This window comes from Gymnoscopelus microlampas (assembly GCF_963454915.1).
Source record: "Gymnoscopelus microlampas genome assembly, chromosome: 14".
NCBI lineage: Eukaryota > Metazoa > Chordata > Actinopteri > Myctophiformes > Myctophidae > Gymnoscopelus > Gymnoscopelus microlampas.
This window is the reverse complement of record NC_139951.1, coordinates 7,012,829-7,031,451: the sequence shown is the minus strand read 5'-3', so window position 1 is coordinate 7,031,451 and position 18,623 is coordinate 7,012,829.

The window sequence follows — 18,623 nt, the reverse complement described above, 5'->3', positions numbered from 1 at the left end:
GAACTGGACAAGGAACAGTTTTGCTGTGCTATCTGCCTGGGTTTGCTGAATGTCCCTGTGACTATTCCCTGTGGACACAGCTACTGCCAAAGGTACTTCTTACTCATTCTCAATCATTTTTTTTTAATTTATTTCAAGAACCCACCAGTTTGTTATGCATTAGGCCATGGATGCTCCCCCTGGCTCCCTATGAGTTTAAAAAACACCCTTTAAAGGCCCGTAAGGGTCCATTTGGTTCATAACTATCAGTCATTAAGCTGGGGGTCCCCAGACCCCACTTTGAGAACCACTGGTATAGTGATTTTACTGCAAGTCTGCATAAACATACTGCATTGTCCAAGTGTGGAGGGCCAGGTAAGTTATTATTTTTGTTCAGTAGGAACCGGGTACTCCTTTTCTAGTTCAGTATGTTACTAGCCATTTAAAAGGCATTTGTAGAATGGGCCTCAGGTCTTTATTTCACTGCATAGTGTGTTTGGGGGAGACTGTACTGTACTGTAGGCCATGTCATTATTCTGACGTCCTGTTGGACCCACTGGCCCCATGAACTAACCCTAACCCTTTGACTTCTACCCCACTACATCTCAGAGGAAAATATTGTACTTTTACTCTAGTTTTTGTTGACATAAGGGCAAAAATAATACAATATGTGGAGACAAAAACTAAACATACATAATAAAACACTAGAAGCGAAAGAATTGTATGGCTGGTGATTATAGACAATAGAGAGTATGAACGATAATAAATAATATAAATATATTAGAAATAAAGTGGAGGTGTTGAATATGTGAATTGAATTTAAGTAAATTAATATGTTGAATGTACACATGATCAGAATGATCAGAATCAGATGAAGTGTTGATGTGATCCATATCATCAATAAGATTAGTGTTGCTGCTCATATTATATGTGACATTTGTACCAATGGATTGTTCCTGTTTAGCATGAAGTTAAATAAATACCATGAAAATGCACTTAAAGCTACAATCCAGGACTCTTCCCAATGAATGCATTTATATTTTAACCAATGAGTGTTAACATACAGTATAACGTGTACATTTACAGTGGTTGGAGGTGGTCTCTCTACTCTTCTATTGAGACATTTAGACCCTGGTGTTGGGTAGGACACCTACTGGTTGACATCTCAATAAAGTTATTTGAAGGAGACAGAGCACTGATTAGGACACTAGATGTGTCTCTATTGTATTTCAGACATTGAACTGTTCTCATAATTGTGTGCATGCCTTCTGCTGCTAGCATAAAAGGCCTCTCCATCTTAATGTGTTAATAATATCCAACTTAATGTCCCTGTATCACCTTCTATGTGACGCTTCCTCTTTCAATGACAACTCCCCTGTTCTGTAGAGTCTTTTGGAACTTGAACATCAGACCTTGTATCTGATGCTGTGTGACTACAGTTCATCTACAAAACAACTAGACTAAATCTCAATCTACAGACAAGGATCGTTGACAGACAGAACTCATTGACAGGTAAGGGCTGAACCAGAAAATCGAACGCATGCTACATTGAATAGAACTGTATGACTGTATAAGATGATGCTGATGAAATCTTTTGAAATGTCGTCATCTTCAGTGATATACTGTTAAGAATACCCATAGAGTGCTGAGTGACATGCTTATTGTATCATGAAGACATATGCCATGATTTTGTGAATTGTAACCTTACTGCACCTACAGTATAATATTTTCTGTGTATAAATTACCATACAGTAGAAAGGCTGTACTCTAGTTTCTACTATATTCTAATACATAAAAGAGTACTGTGGAAAGCCTTGTGACAACCATAGACAGATGATGAGACAATGGGCCCCTGGGCAGTGGACTTATAAAAGCCCCCCTCACTGACTGACTGGTAAACTGTCTTGCATCCAACATCACAATAACTACATTAACCTGTCAACAGGATCAACATAGCACATACACACACAACTGCAAAAACATATAAACTAATGTATCATTTATGCTCTGTTTAATGATGGTGTCACATACCAAAAATCTGTCGTACATGCAACGCCTTATGAGCTTTGAGATCAGCTATTTTTAATACGTGACACCATCATATGACAAAGTATGAATCAGGCTTACACTAAACACCTGTTTAAATGGTGTCATGATGGTTTGTTTCTTGTGACATCTTCATAGTGAATGTTTAGGCTGTTCCTTCGGTTTTCAGTAAGACTTTTGGGACTCCGTTATCAACATGAATGACTGAGCCCTTTGACAAGAAACGTCACTGAAAGGCTCTGGCTCAGGGGCCCAGTGAGATCCTGGGCCCCTGGACCGAGGCCCAGTAGGCCATCCCTGGTGACACGAGGTTAGAACAACAAGGCAGGCTGGTCGACATGTGAGGCTTTGAGGATGATGACGCACACCTGAGTGAGAGTCAGAGTTGCATCAGTTATTACATCATTTTGTAGCAACTGTGTCAACATTTCAGTGTGATCTGTGTTCAGTCAGTACATTCCAGCTGGTTCATGTTTATATGTGGAGTAAGACAGACAGGGAGGAATGTGTACTGACTCACTTAACAGTTTTTTTTTTATCAGTTATGTTTATGGTTTATGTACATATTTTTATTAATGAATGTTGGTTGGTGCAATCAGCAGGACAGTGAACTTAACATGTTGATGAAGTTTTAAATCTGATCTTTGAAGTGCTGTATGTTACAATCAAATGTGTTGATTATAAAAAAAAATATATGAAAAATAAACATGAATTATTTGCATTATCATGAAATCAATCAGAAGTCACTTGCTTCTAAATATTGACCCAAAAGGTTCATACTGCATTGTTATACCACAATGGACACAGTACAATCACACATTAAACACTACAACAGGAGCTTTAAACACTAAGGGAGCAACACAAATACTGTAAGTGAAACACACTACAGCAGTGGTTCTCAAACTGTTTCGTGCCAAGGACCCCCAAATTGATATATATTTGGCCGCGGACCCCCATTTGAAAATGTTTCGTGTCAGGGACCCCCTGAAGAGAAGAAAATTATCAGAAAATGAACAAACATTTTTAATGTTTTTCAAAAATAGCAGATGTACATTAAGCTTACAGCGTGGCGAGAAGTGACACACTGTGAGCTTGTAGATCTGCTATTTTTGGATAGCCAACAAATGCTGGATAAAGTGGTTAAGATGATTGAGATGCTATGTTAACTACTTTTGCTGGGGACCCCCTGGTACCCCTCCAAGGGGTCCCGGACCCCACTTTGAGGACCAATGCACTACAGGACACGTTTGTGAGCAGCATTAATGGCTGCCATGAATCTGACTGCATAGGCCCAGATTTGTATGCATTTGGTGCATTTGCCACCTTGTGGTGAAAAGTGGGATAGGTCTGTTCCTAAAATTTAAATTCCCTGCTCATTCCAAGACACAATAAGGCTCTTAAACGTACAAGAAACATTCATAATAAAACAAAAATGTGACTATACATTTGTGCATGTCACACACGCTTCTTTGCAAAATTTGGTACAGGCTGTCAAAAAAACCAATTTAAACAGTTATTTCACAGTGTAATGTCATTTTACGACCCCATGTTTACTTCAAGTATCCGTACTCAAGTATATTTTGATGCCAATACTTTTGTACTTTAATCCCTGTTTTTTTTAATGACAGTATTTTTATATTGCATTGCTTTTTTTTGCCTCCCAGTGTGAATGAAGGATTCTTGTACTGTGACTACTTTTGTTTTGTTTTTTTTACTCCTCGGATTCTGTAACTGATTCCCAAACCAACTGGTTTGTGTTCTCCGACCAGCTGCAAAATGAATGTTAACATGTTATTTTAACTCCACAGGTTGTGCACAGACTGAAGCAGACAGAAGCCCAGGCTGATCCTCCTGAATGCCTTGTTGGAGCTGCAGACGTGGCCTGTGACCTATATGCACCAGTATGAAACTGAAGGCTGTGAAAACCTGTCTCCAGTGTCTGCTGTCATATTGTGACGGCCATCTCCAGTCTCACCATCAGCTGCCTGCCTTCAACACACATCAGCTGGCACATGAGGAAAGTGTTCTGCCGCACCGACCAGCAGTGTGTCTGCTGTCTGTGCGCCGTGGAAGAACACCAGGGCCACCAGACCATTTCGGCCGCCGCTGAACGGACCGAGAGACAGAGGGAGCTTGTCACCAGTCTCCTCCTCAGCTCAGAGACCTCCTGCTCCACACACTATGTCACACTTTGTCCCAGTGTGGGTAGGATAGGGCACAATTAATGGAATCAAACACAGTCCGTCGGTGCAAAACAAGTGTTTTATTTGCCCTTTTTAGAAAATCCCAGGGAAACAAAATACATAACGAAAAAAAAACAATACTGGCCCGATTGGCTCTAGGTCTGCTTTCTACGGCAGCCCATACGCAGTGGTAGGCACCCTTCTTTTAAAGGCTAGCCCCTCCCACTGGACCATACCAATCTCAATTGACTCAATCGATTTACACATAAACCAGTTATTTCATCTATGTCCAAAGACATTATACTTCACATTTAACACATTTAAAGTGTCCTCACATTACCACATTTCCCACAATAATAATAATTCACAATAACAATTAGAATACCCCCTTTTACTCAAACCCACAGTTGGTATGGTACAGCAGGTATGTACTGAGCATGCTCACTACAAACAGACAGGCACTATAAAAGGCTGCCTGCAGCTACACTCGGGTCCTTCGTCACTGCCCAGAACCAGGAAGCACTGTGGTAAGAGAAAGAAAAAACAGTCAAACTTTTGCCAAAAGAACATTCCCTGCAACTTAAAAATAAAGAACAATTTTACAATTTAACCCTGTGTCTCTTCTCTAAAGAGCAGCCATCTTCTCCTCAAAGGCAGCGTCAGTCTCCTCAACTGCTCTATCAGCAAAGCGGCTGATGGACCCCACTGACTGGTGAAGCTGTATTCAGGTATTCCTCCTCCTCTTGGAGTCTCTGCTGGATGTTACTCTGACCCTCTCTAACAAACACAGACACCGTCCGGCCTTGTGTCCGATGATGTGTTGATGGCTGTGTCACAACTACTTTTTTAATGGTTTAAGGATTGCTTGTTTATATATATGCAGCTTATAATAAAGGAAATATTCCAGTTTGAGGCTCCAACGAACTTGGGTCCCCACCAACAGTAGGCCTACATAATATAACATTTTGAAAATACATTATTGAAAAATAGCAGATCCACAAGCTCACAATGTGTCGCTTGCCATGCGTTGTGAGCTTGTAGATTTATTTTTAGAGCTTGTAGATATATTTTTGGGAACATAAATTTGAAAATGTTTTACCACACAAATCTTCTGGGTGTCTCTGGCACAATCTTTTCAAATGGGGGTCTGCAGCCAAATATTAATTTGAGGGTCCTTGACATGAAAACATTTGAAAACACTGGGTTTTTAATCGGGTATAAACAGGTTGGCTGCACTGGCTCTGGTGTTACCCACTCTCTGAAAGAGATGTGAATTACTGTGGTTGTAAATGTTGTGGACCATTATGATACAGATTAGTTTTACATTTTTATTCACACAAGTTATGCATTGCGGCTTTACACGCGTAGCCTACCCACAATCAAAAATGAAATCAACCAGAAGTCACCTAACTTACTGCATTGGCATACCACAATGGACATAGTACAATCACACATTAAACACTACAACAGGAGCTTTAAACACTAAGGGAGCAACACAAATACTATAAGTGAAACACACTATACAGGACATGTTTGTGAGCAGCAGTAATGCCTGCCATGAAGCTGACTGCATAGGTCCAGATTTCTGACTAATTGGCCTACAAAATGATGCCATTTTTGGCATAACCCCAAGACAAGCTTTGTTTTATAGTAAATTACTCATTCATGTTTTATGTTCCAATACTTCATTTACCTGAACTACTTGTGCATCTGAAGAAAGAAACATCATCTGACATATAAACTACCTGTCTCATAGGCAGGTGTGCCACCTTGTGGCGAAAAGTGGGATAGGTCTGTTCCTAAAATATAAATTCCCTGCTCATGCTCAGACACAATAAGGCTCTTAAACATACAAGAAACATTCATAATAAAACAAATGTGACTATACATTTGTGTATGTCACACACGCTTCTGTGCGAAATTTGGTACAGGCTGTCAAAAAAAAAAAAAAAGGGTCATTTTACGACCTCATGTTTACTTCAGACATCCGTAGGAAAATGTCAATGCTTTCAAATTTGTGATAAGACGTAGGCAGGTAAAAAACCCAACTTTGCACTCCCAGTCCTGGATGGCAATGCTATGTGCTACAAGTCCCGAGCTACAGGGGAGCGATAGGGGAGGTCACAGATGGGGCTACGGGAGGGGTGGTAGCTGGATTCAATGGTGATCATAATTGCGGAACAGGGCTGAAAAACCTTACTGTTAAAGGATCGTGGGTCAGAACTATAACCGGGAAGCCCACACTCTACCAACCACAGAAAATGACACAGCAGAAGTTGCTAGTTTCTACTGTGCTGCTGCTGGCTGCTGCTCTGAGCAGCCGTGTCACAGCACATGAGGTGCAGACATGTGGCGACTGGGCGCCCAGCCACGAATCCCCCCCTTGTTAACAACTAGGTCACTAATCTAGCCGTTAGAAGGACTTTCTGCAAATTTCTACAGATTACCTTTTTTTTGTTGCTCTCCCTCATGGAGCTACCTGCGGATTATACCAGGGTCAGTCCACCCTTAGGTGAACACGCACTGACCTTCTGCACCTTAATCCCATGTATAATGCACAAACTTTTTCTTGTTTTTTTTTATTGCGCTTTTTTTTCTCTTTAAGCACCTTAGCGTCTATAAGTATATCATGCATTGCTGCTATGCTCAGGCACCTTAGTTAGTTTCTTATCTCAGGTACTTTGTAAATATGTAGATAACTTGTTTTTGGCCTTCTATTGTTCTCTCCTTCCCACTTGCCCCCTACCCCTCTTCTTCTTCTCTCTCCCCACTCTTCTTTCTACGGAATTTAACGTTGCGATGGGAGTGACGTACAAAAACGAATTTCACCCACTTTTTTACCTTGTAAACCTGTGATGTGACAATAAAACTGATTCTGATTCTGATTTCAACAATGGGAACAGTTCACTCTTATCTGTGTTTTCGGCTGAATCAGCTGTACTATGTAATATGGATTTCCATTTTAATAAGAAAACCAAATAAAACATCTCTGCATCAACTGTCTTATAATTCTACCCCTGTCTGACTGTTTATAGACTGAGTACCATCGAGTAGAGTGACTTTACACATGGAAGCAAAAATAACCCGTCTGTCACACTTAGATGAATTGGTTTCCTGCACCTGTGAAATGTGTGCACACACTCGCACACATTCCCCACTCCCCACTGATGTTAGGACACCAACACAGACCACGCTTAGTGATCGGTAATCAGACTTTAGTTCAGCCAGTGTCATCTCACTCAACCTCTGTTTAACTTTAGTGTCCCTGCCAGCCCATCAGAGACATCGGGAGACCCTCATTCGGGCTCCGTTCATCTCTCAGGTTCTGTTGACAGACCTGGACCCCCAGACGGTCGAGGCGAGACCCAATGATACCAGATTAGACATTTGGCTATGCAATCAAGAAAACACATTCAAGACTCACCCAGCAGTCGTAATCCTACAAGCGATGGTAAAACTGCAGATGGCCTTTGATCAAGAATGGAGCGGTGACAAAACCTATTTTTTGTCCCCTAGTAAATAGGGCTTTTGTATTATAAATAAAGGATGAAAATACAAAAGATAGGAAAGGGGGACGAGCTGTACGCTCAGGAAAATGCAAACACTGCTCAGATAGTTATCACAAGGTATTCCAAAAATAAGAGAAGCCCCCGCTTTTGGGCGCAACCTCTTTTATGATGTCTGGTCAGGATGGATGCAACTCCCTTATTTGGCATGTGACATTCAGAGACATGTTGAAATGAGACAAAAACTACTCTGTTACAATTTACTCTATTACTTTTTACAGTATACTGACTCCATGTGTCTTACACGGTTTAAAACTGGCCTCTGCAACGTGCCCTTTGCACAGCGAGGCACGTTGGATGGCTGTGGTTAAGTGTCTTCCTGCAAACTCTTTTGTTCCAGGAAGATTAAGCTCACAGTGTGTCTCTCTTACCATGCAGACAGGAGGAAATACACTGTCACTGGGGTCACACGTTTAACTACATGTTCCACCTGCCAGTATCTCTGTTCTCTCTATTTGTCTAATGCATGAATACATGTATAGCTCTACGCAACAAGCATACGTTTTTAATTTTTTTCTTAACCCTCACAACCGTAGGGGACCATAGTACTGGTCAGGATAGTGGGCCTCCCCTGACCATAGTAGTGGTCAGGATAGTGGGCCTCCCCTGACCATAGTACTGGTCAGGATAGGTTGGTTGAGAGGGCCCATGTGAGCCTGTACATTTTGCACTGGCTGTGGGCCGACCACCTGTGTCGGTACATGACCAGGCCGTGTTGGTGGGTTAGCAGGCTGGTCCTGGGGGGTCCCCTGCTCCATCTTGTGCTTCTTCTTTCCTCTTCGCCCCGTCTGTGCTGGCCACGCTGGGGCGGGAGACCTGGCGCGCTGACGGGTGTCCCCTTCTGGTGGGCGATGACCTCTGGTGCCTCTCTGGCGAGCGGCCATTTCTCTGGCTCCGGGCATAGGAATGACCGGGCTCACAACACTTACACAGTACATTCAACTCTTAGTGTTTACAATTATAACCAAATGGACCCATTTGGTTATAATTGTACATGTGTGTGTGTTTGTAGGAAGAAACCTTTTGTTTATTGTCTCCGCCAGGCCGAAGGCATGGCGAGAGAGTATGTTTTCCACCCCGTCCGTCCGTCCGTGTGTCCGTGTGTGTGTGTGTGTGTGTGTGTGTCCGTCCGTCTGTGACCAGCTAATCTCCGGCACCGTTGTCTTGATCGCAGCGAAACTGTGCACACACACTCCCTGGATGCCAATTCAGAACCTTTGCCCCAAATTGTTCTCATGGGCCTTTTATAGCGCCACCAGGAGGCCGATTTGTGCAAAATATATTTTTTGACAGTACTCCTACAGATTTTGTCCAAAAGTCACGCAAATCGGTACACAGTATCTCTATAGTTATTAAACCAAACAAGTCTTTCATATTTCTCATATTTCATCGTGATTGGCTAAAAATGTCTTCCAAAGTTTGCAGGAGTGCTCCGTTTTGAACAAAATGCCTCAAATCATGAACACAGCATGCAATTTCCGTGAAATTTTGCAAGCACATTCCCATTAGGCCGAGGAAGAACTACCATTTGAATTTTTTCAAATCAGCCTCATGGTGGCGCTATAACAGGCCGATTCGTGTTTTTACCTATAACTGCACCGATCTGTGTACAACTTTGTATGCGCACTCCCTAGAGGTCAAGGAAAAACCTCTGCCCTGCATTTTTCACATTTGCCTTTTATAGCGCCACCAGGAGGCCGACTTATGTAAAACACATTATTTTATACTACTCCTTCCAATTTTATCCAAATTTCACACAAATCGGTACACTTGATCTCTATAGTCATGTGATCACGACGGATGTGTTTGATTTTTCATATTCCATACTGATTGGCTAAGATTGACATCTAAAGTTTGCATTATTGGCTTGTTTTGAACAAAATTTCGCAAATCATGAACGCACAGTCCGATTGCGGTTAAACTTTGCATGCACATTCACACTATGTTGAGGAACAAATGCCACCCTTTTAACATTGGCCTGTTATAGCGCCACCAGCAGGTCTAATTTAGCAAAACTACCAATGTTGTTAACAAATCATGAATGCAGTTAGTGTCCGATTGTCGTGCAAGGCCTAAGAAGAAATGGCACCCTTTTCACGTTGGCCTATTATAGCGCCACCAGGAGGCCACAATAGCCTACCTGACCTGGCGGAGACCTGTGCTCCGAGGAGCACTTTTTCTAGTTTTGTATGTTTTCTTTCTTACTGTTTCACACAGAATTGTCTCAAATTATGCACACCACTTGCGTATGTAACTTCTCTATGATTGTTATTTATCTTAATGTATGTTTTCTTTGAAGTACAGTAAAAAAGGATTATGAATAATGTCTACATGTGTGTTATTCTTTCATTCATTTACATTTTCTTTCATTCAGTACCTCAAAGGGACTTCTGCATGTAAAGTTTGTGTTATATTTCAGGCAACACTCAGTCACATTATTACCTGAACGAAGCACTAAATAGTGGTAGCCAGAGGTGGACTTACCTGTTAGGCAAGGCCTGACCTTTATTTGAGTATCTGTACTTTACTTGAGTATTTATTATATTCTTGACTTTCACTCGACTACATTTGTAGGAATGGAATAAGCACATGAATTAACCAGTTAAGCCCTATTTCAAGTATAGTGAAAATAGCAGATCTACAAGCTCACAACACAATGTAGATCTTCTATTTTCACAATTATTATAAAAAAAAGACAACAAACTTTGTCATTTGTACTTTTTAATACTTAATTATTTTTTTAAAAGGAAGTAGGTCTACTCTAATATTTTTTTTAACTTTTTTGATTGAATACTTTGATTGATTGATTGAATACTTTATTAACAGTTTGCAAAACAAAAGCACAGTAAAGTACAGTTCAATACAAGGTCTGCTAAGAGAATTTTAAACCCAAGAAAGCCTATGGCTTGTTTACATTGGGGTCCTTTGTACTCAATTTATAGAAGAACTCAAGTACAAATTTGACAGAGCAACTTTGGCATGTAGTAATATTTGACCAGGAGTACTGTAATTGAGTACGACTTCCACCACCGATGAAAACAACATGGACACATTTCAGACAATACAGAGAGACATGACTAGGACACACATGATGAAAGCAGTGTCCAGAAAAGGACATATAATCAGGTGACACATTAATATGTTAACAACAATTTAGATTAAGTGTGAGTATGTAGCTAAATAGGTAGCTTAGTAAGACGCTACAGGTAAAACACGTGTTGTAAAATGTGTTAATTAAATTATATTTGGCTTGTTTTTCATGTATTTTTTTTCTAATGATGTCATCTCAGTTGACATGATCAGTTGTTGTTTAGTCTATGTGGGTAGTAAACAAGTTTTACAACCTCTCTCTGTCTTCCCTATCAACTTTCATCTACTGTATGTAAATACACACATCGCCGCCGCCGCCCTCTACAGATCTGGAGGATTTGAACTTACCATTAATCAAAATCTGTAGAGGGCACTGTGGAGTAAATACAAATAATTTCCGTCTCGCTGATATATTTTATTTTCTGCCCAAAAAGTGTATTTTACAGAGTAGGTGGGGTGCTGAGAGGCTTCCCACCTCCGAGAACAGACTTTCAACAACACAAAACAGCCTTTGTTTCGGTGAGTAGCAAAATGGTTTTGTTTATTTTCACTACTCTTGAGCCCTCGCAGGGCAGTGGAATTCCTTATACATGCGCAGAGCCCAGGGTCTTCCAGGGCGTTAGAGGGAAACTCACTAACGCTCTGAACCAGGGCTAGAGCTAACTTAGCTTCTTAACTTGACAAGATGGATCAATGGGAGCCAATGGGAATGCATATCTCTATGTGTGAGGGGTGGTCACAGGTGAAACACCTCGTTGTTAAGGAAGTCACACCTGGTGGTTGATCAGATCTGTATTAACTTTTCAGTGTGATCTGTATATAGTGATTATATTCCAGCTGGTTCATGTTTGTATGTGGAGTAAATAAATGACAGACAGTGAGGAAAGTGCTCCGACTATCAGCAGTTTGGTTATTAGTTATATTTATGGTCTATGTTCTTATTTTATTAAATGCAATTGGTACAATGTAAGTTCAGGAGGGAAGACCACACCAGATAACAATCTCCTCCCCCTCCTAATCGCCTCCAATCTGTCCGATATCAACTCCTCCCAAGTTCACCTGCTTGCGATGGCGTTGATAACAACTCCTCCCTTATCTCCTCCTACCAAACTAATCAAGGGTTGTATTTATACCACGCCGTGCCCGCTCTCATTCATGCTCAGTGTTTCTTGCATGTCACACACGCATAGGCCTAAAGATCGCAAAAACGACGACAAATACAGAAAAGTATTTTCAACGTACCTGCAAACATGGACCACCACGAAGACTCTTTCCAAGTCATGGCCTCGGACGAGGAGGATTTTACCAACCCAGACCCTCCCGTCCCGCCAACTCCATCACCAGCAACTTCCAGCCGCCGCCTGCGCTCGGCCACCTCAACTCCAGTCAATCCGTCCCTCACCCGAACCCCGGACGAGTTCCGCCATAACCAACCAACACCGCCGAACCCCCCGTCCACCCCCACCACTCGAACGAGCCGCAGCCAGCGTGCTCGTCATACAGCCGCCGGGCCATACACCCGTGCCAGCCAGCGCACTTCCACGCCAGCCCCACCGCCCACCAGGTCAGTTAACGTTCCAGTTCGCCCCATTTCAGACTGGACCGTACTCGGCCTCCAGAAAACCCTACGGGCCAAAAACGTATTATTTTCTAGAGCAGCTCCTAAAGCGACATTGTTTTCCCTTTACCAATCTGCCCTGTTGGTGACCTCCTCCCCTCCTGGTCCGTCGCGCCAAAATGACGTCAGACCAGGAGATGCGAGCGTCGCACCACCCGACCCCGCCCCTGCCAGAAAAGCAACAAAGAAAACACCTCGACTGGCTCCGGCCCCCTCCCCCCACCCCCACCACCACCAACATCTCACGGCGCTCCCTAGCCAGTCCACCGTCCACCACCACACTCAAGCTAATCCACCCATTGTCGTGTCTCACCCCCCTGTGCCTGCTTCCCCCCCCATGTCAAACATTTTATCTGTTTTGTCCTCCCTGTGCTCGCAGGCTGCACTTCTATCCTATCCAACCCCACACCCTCCTCCACCCCCCATTGTGTCTAACCTCCCTTCCCACCCTCCCCAACCCTCCCTCCCTCATGTCTCTCCCCCCTCATGTCCCATCTATGCCTAACTATGCAATAACTTCTGCAATGCCTAACTATGCAATAACTTCTGCTGCCCACGCTAAAGTGCCCCCCCCCCCTCCTCCCCCCCACATTTGGCCAAGGTTTCCCGCCTGCCGCCAGCGGCCAAATTGCTCCCCTCCTCCCCCCCACATTTGGCCAAGGCCTTCCTCCTGCCGCCAGCGGCCAAATGGCTCCCCACCTCCCCCCCACATTTGGCCAAGGCCTTCCTCCTGCCGCCAGCGGCAAAATGCCCCCCCCCCTCCCCCCCTCCAAACCTACTCCTACCTCCAACCTCAGGCTCCAGCCCCCCTCCCCTTCCGCCAAGGTCCCCCCCCCCCCCCCCCCCCACGGGCCTCAGCCCACCTTTTTCTCCCTCTCCTCAGCCACGCCGGCAACCATGCCACCTACAGCCATCGCCGCCAACCCCATTCCGGTCTCCGCGTCACTCCGCAACCAGATCCTCCAGGGTATGGATATTGACCTAGCCTCCCTACTAAAACCCTCCGCCGCCACCCACCAACCCAGGACCGTCGAATGCGGGGGGGTATCCATTACACTCCATTCCTCCACACCTCACCATTACACAGCGTCCTCACACCCACTGAATTTGTCCTGGCATTCTCATTATTTCGCAACATAATCTGTTCATTATTAATCATCCGCAGGCAGGAGCTGGACGACTACGTCCAAATAATAATGGACATGGCCGTCCGCTTCGGGGGCACCCTGTATTTCCAGTACCACCGGCAGTTTGCAGCGATGGCGGCAGCTCGGCTCCAGCAGTGGAACATGGCAACATACTGGGGAGCGCAGGACACCGAGCTGTACTGCCGGCTCTTTGCCGGCAGAACCGCCATCGCATGCACTCTGTGCGGCTGCCCCGCCCACCCCACCACCGATTGCACCCTGGTCACCAGCTCCCACCCCACCACCACCGCACCGCCCCCCCGACCAACCTACAACCAGCAACCCCAACCACTCATGTCCTCCACCGTCCGTCCAGCCAGGGCAAGAACAGAGCGTCCTAACACCTTCCCAGCCTCCTCCCAGTCAAGGGACCGTCGAGGCCGCCAACTCATCTTTGTAGGCTCCAAAATGGTCTGCAATAATTTCAATGACCAGGGCTGCAACATGTCCACATGCAAAATGTTGCATGTGTGCACCTTTTGCAGCGGAGCACACTCCCGCCTCACCTGTCCCCACAATCCCACCAAGCCCGCAGTCAGCTGACTATTAAAGCACCTCGCCACTCCCATCAACATCCCTGCCATAGCCTCAGAGTTAGCCTCCCACCCAGATCCCACCTTCATCCGTTTTTTCATAGACGGCCTCAACCACGGTTTTTCCCCCGGCCTCATCACACTCCCAGACACATCCCACACCTGCAATAACCTACAATCCGCCATAACTGACCCGGACACCGTCGACGCCCTCATCACAAAAGAAGTAAACCAGGGCTTCATGATAGGCCCCTTCACTTCCCCCCCATTCCCCACCTACAGAATCAGCCCCGTCGGCATAGCCACCAGAAAATATTCAGGGAAGAAAAGGCTAATAATTGACCTCTCATCCCCCCACGGTTCCTCAGTCCCCAGCATTAACAGCCTCATCCCCAGTTCAGATTTCTCCCTCCAATATTCCACAGTCACCCACGCCATCTCCCTCATCCGCCTAGCCGGCCGCGAGGCCTGGCTTGCGAAAGCCGACATTACGTCGGCCTTCAAAGTGCTCCCCCTCCACCCAGACTCCTGGCACCTGTTCGGAGTCTGTTGGAGGGGGAAGTACTACTTCGCCGTAAGATTAACATTCGGCTGCAAAAGCAGCCCTAAGCTTTTCGACAACCTGTCAGAGCTGCTTTGTTGGATTCTCCTGAACAACTACAAGATTCCATTCCTCGCCCACCTCCTAGATGATTTCCTATCCGTAGACTTCCCTTCATCACCCCCCGCACGCACTCTGCTAGCAATCAGAACGGCCTTCACCGCCCTCGGTGTTCCCCTCGCCGAGGACAAAACAGAGGGCCCCGCCACCAGCCTAGAGTTCCTCGGCATTAATCTTGACACCATCACCTTCCAAGCCTCACTCCCCCTGGAAAAATTACACCGGATCACCCTAATCATCGCCAACTTCGCAAACACCCCCTCGTGCACCAAACAGCAACTCCTCTCACTCCTAGGTCACCTCAACTTCGCCACCCGCATCATCCCCCAAGGCCGCTCATTCATTTCCCACCTCCTCTCACTAGCCTCCTCCGTTCCAGCCCTCCATAACCAGGTCACCATCTCCCCAGAGTGTAAAATGGAGCTCTGCCTCTGGCACAATCTGCTACAAAATTGGAATGGCATCAGTTTTTTCTATGACGATTTCCATTCCTCACCAGAGGACCTCCAATTGTTTACCGACGCCGCCCCCTCCGTAGGCTACGGAGGCTACTACCAAGGCCGGTGGTTCGCGGAGGAATGGCCAGAGGAGATGTTAGATCCCCTGTGCGACTCCGGCCATTCCTCCGCCTTGTTCGAACTATACCCAATAGTGGTAGCGGCTTCCCTTTGGGGATCGGAGTGGACCAGCCGCTCCGTCCTCATTCACTCAGACAACCAAGCCGCCGTCAATATCATTAATAAAGGTCGCTCCTCCTCACTCCCCATCATGGCACTCCTCCGTCGACTCACCTGGATCACTGTCACTCACAATTTCATTATCCGCGCTGCCCACGTCCCCGGTGACCTCAATACCATCGCTGACTCACTCTCTCGCTCTCTTTTTCAGAAATTCAGGCACTTGGCTCCAGAAGCAGACACCCATCCCACTCCGGTACCTCCATATTCTCACATGACCTTCCCCTGAACCACCCGCTCGGCCATCTCATCCACCACGCACGACAAACCATCCTCCAGTCACTCGCCCCATCCTCACTCTCCACCTACTGGACTGCATGGAAGAACTTCCAGCTGTTCCACGCCACCTTCACCCTGCACTTCCCGTCATTAGACCTGGCCACCCTCACGGCATACGTCAGCCACTGCCACTACTCCCGGTCCATGCACTCCTCCACCATCCGAGTTTACTTATCCGGCATAAACTTCATCGTTAAACTCCTCACCGGCGCCGCTCACCCCTTCCACGCGCACCCCCATGTCACACTGCTTCTTAAAGGCATCAAACGCCACGAGCCTCACCACCCTCCTAGCCGCCAACCCCTCACAGACAACATCCTCACCGACTGCATCACTGTCCTCCGTTCCGGTCACTCAGACCCATTCACCGACTCCACACTAGAGTCCCTATTCCTCCTGGCGTTCTACGGTTTCCCCCGCTGCTCCGAGTTTACATCCACTAACACTAGGTTCGACCCGGCTCGCCACCCCCGTCTGTCCGACGTATCTATATTCAGCCCTTCCACCCTCATCTACACCCTCCGTCACAGTAAAACCGACCAGTTCGGAACATCCACCCCCATTCACCTGTTCAAACTAGACTCACCCCTCAGCCCATACGAACCACTCGTCCGCCACCTCTCCATCCGTCAGTCGCAAAACGCCTCACCATCCGACCCCCTGTTCATCTCAGAATCCGGTTCCATAGTCACACGCACCTGGTTCCACCACCATCTCCGCTCCGTTCTCACTAAAGCCGGCTACGCCGCCAACCACTTCTCCGGTCACTCGTTCCGTATAGGCGCAGCCTCCACAGCCTCCCGGAAAGGCGTCCCCGAACATACAATCCAAATCCTGGGTAGGTGGTCTTCGCAAGCATACCATACTTACATCCGTTCCAACTCTCACGACCTCCTCCAAGCCCACATTGCACTCGCCCGTTAGAACAATGCACCATTCTTTGGGGTCTCGGCGCGACCAGGTCGCCGACGGACCACGGGCCCCAAAGCCAATGTACCCATGGCCCATGCCCCAGACCGCCCGGCCCCCCGCCCACTCCTCTCCATCCCTCCTCCCTACCTCCCCTCATCCCCCTACGTCCCTCGCCCCTCCTTCAGGCGCTTCATCCCGCCTCTCTTCCCTCCCCGCCTCTATCTCACCACCTTCATCTCCCTACAACCTCCCCCCCTCTTCCCCTTCCTCACTTTACGCCCACCTTCCCTTCGGACTCCCAACAACGGGACCCCTGTACATCCCCTCCGTCCCAACAACGGGACCCCCATTCATCCCCTCTGTCCCAACAACGGGACCCCCATTCATCCCCTCCGTCCCAACAACGGGACCCCCATTCATCCCCTCCTTCCCAACAACGGGACCCCCATATTTCCCCTTATTTCCCCCCGACCACGCCTTTCACATCTAAGGCGCCCCTTCCCCTCAACCTAAACAATCACCTAACCCATCTTCCTTCCACAGTGGCACCACATACACAATAACCCCTTCTCTCAACAGTGGCACCACACACACAAACCAATGCATTCCCCTGTACAAACCTTTCTCCCCACAGTGGCACCACACACACAAATCAATGCATTCCCCTGTCTACATTTTCAATAAATACAACCTAAACGATTCTCTGTTTGATGGTGTGGTCTTTGCTAGTGAAATGCAATTGGTACAATGTAAGTTCAGGAGGGAAGACCACACCAGATAACAATCTCCTCCCCCTCCTAATCGCCTCCAATCTGGCCGATATCAACTCCTCCCAAGTTCACCTGCTTGCGATGGCGTTGATAACAACTCCTCCCTTATCTCCTCCTACCAAACTAATCAAGGGTTGTATTTATACCACGCCGTGCCCGCTCTCATTCATGCTCAGTGTTTCTTGCATCCCGCCACCTCCCCTTCTCCTCCCCATGCTCAAAACTAACCCTGCAAAACTGATCCGTTCTCCTCTCTCATACATGCTTCCTCCAGGTCTCCAAGGGGGGTCTCGGCGCGACCAGGTCGCCGACGGACCACGGGCCCCAAAGCCAATGTACCCAGGGCCCATGCCCCAGACCGCCCGGCCCCCCGCCCACTCCTCTCCATCCCTCCTCCCTACCTCCCCTCATCCCCCTACGTCCCTCGCCCCTCCTTCAGGCGCTTCATCCCGCCTCTCTTCCCTCCCCGCCTCTATCTCACCACCTTCATCTCCCTACAACCTCCCCCCCTCTTCCCGTTCCTCACTTTACGCCCACCTTCCCTTCAGACTCCCAACAACGGGACCCCCGTACATCCCCTCCGTCCCAACAACGGGACCCCCATTCACCCCCTCCGTCCCAACAACGGGACCCCCATTCATCCCCTCCGTCCTTTCCCGGTATTAATGGGTTAATATTATGAATACTATAAGTAGTGTTGTTTCCACACCCCAAGCATAGGGTATTCTATTAGTGGTGTCATACGGCTGTTATTATAATAATAATAATTGTAATAAGTGTAATAATAATAATAATAATAATGGTAATAAGTGTAATAAGTGTAGTAATAATAATAATAATAATAATAATAATAATAATAATGATGATAATAATATAATAACAATAAGCTGACGTCCATGTTGGTATTTTTTAAACTTCTACAGCTTGAGCAACATGGAAGGAGATGACAGTGAAAGTATTTAGTAGACAAAAATATATCTGTTAAAATATCATGGAAGGTTCCAGTTTTAATCACTGTTCTAAATGTAACCTCTTTGATATTATTGTATACCTCTATCAAAG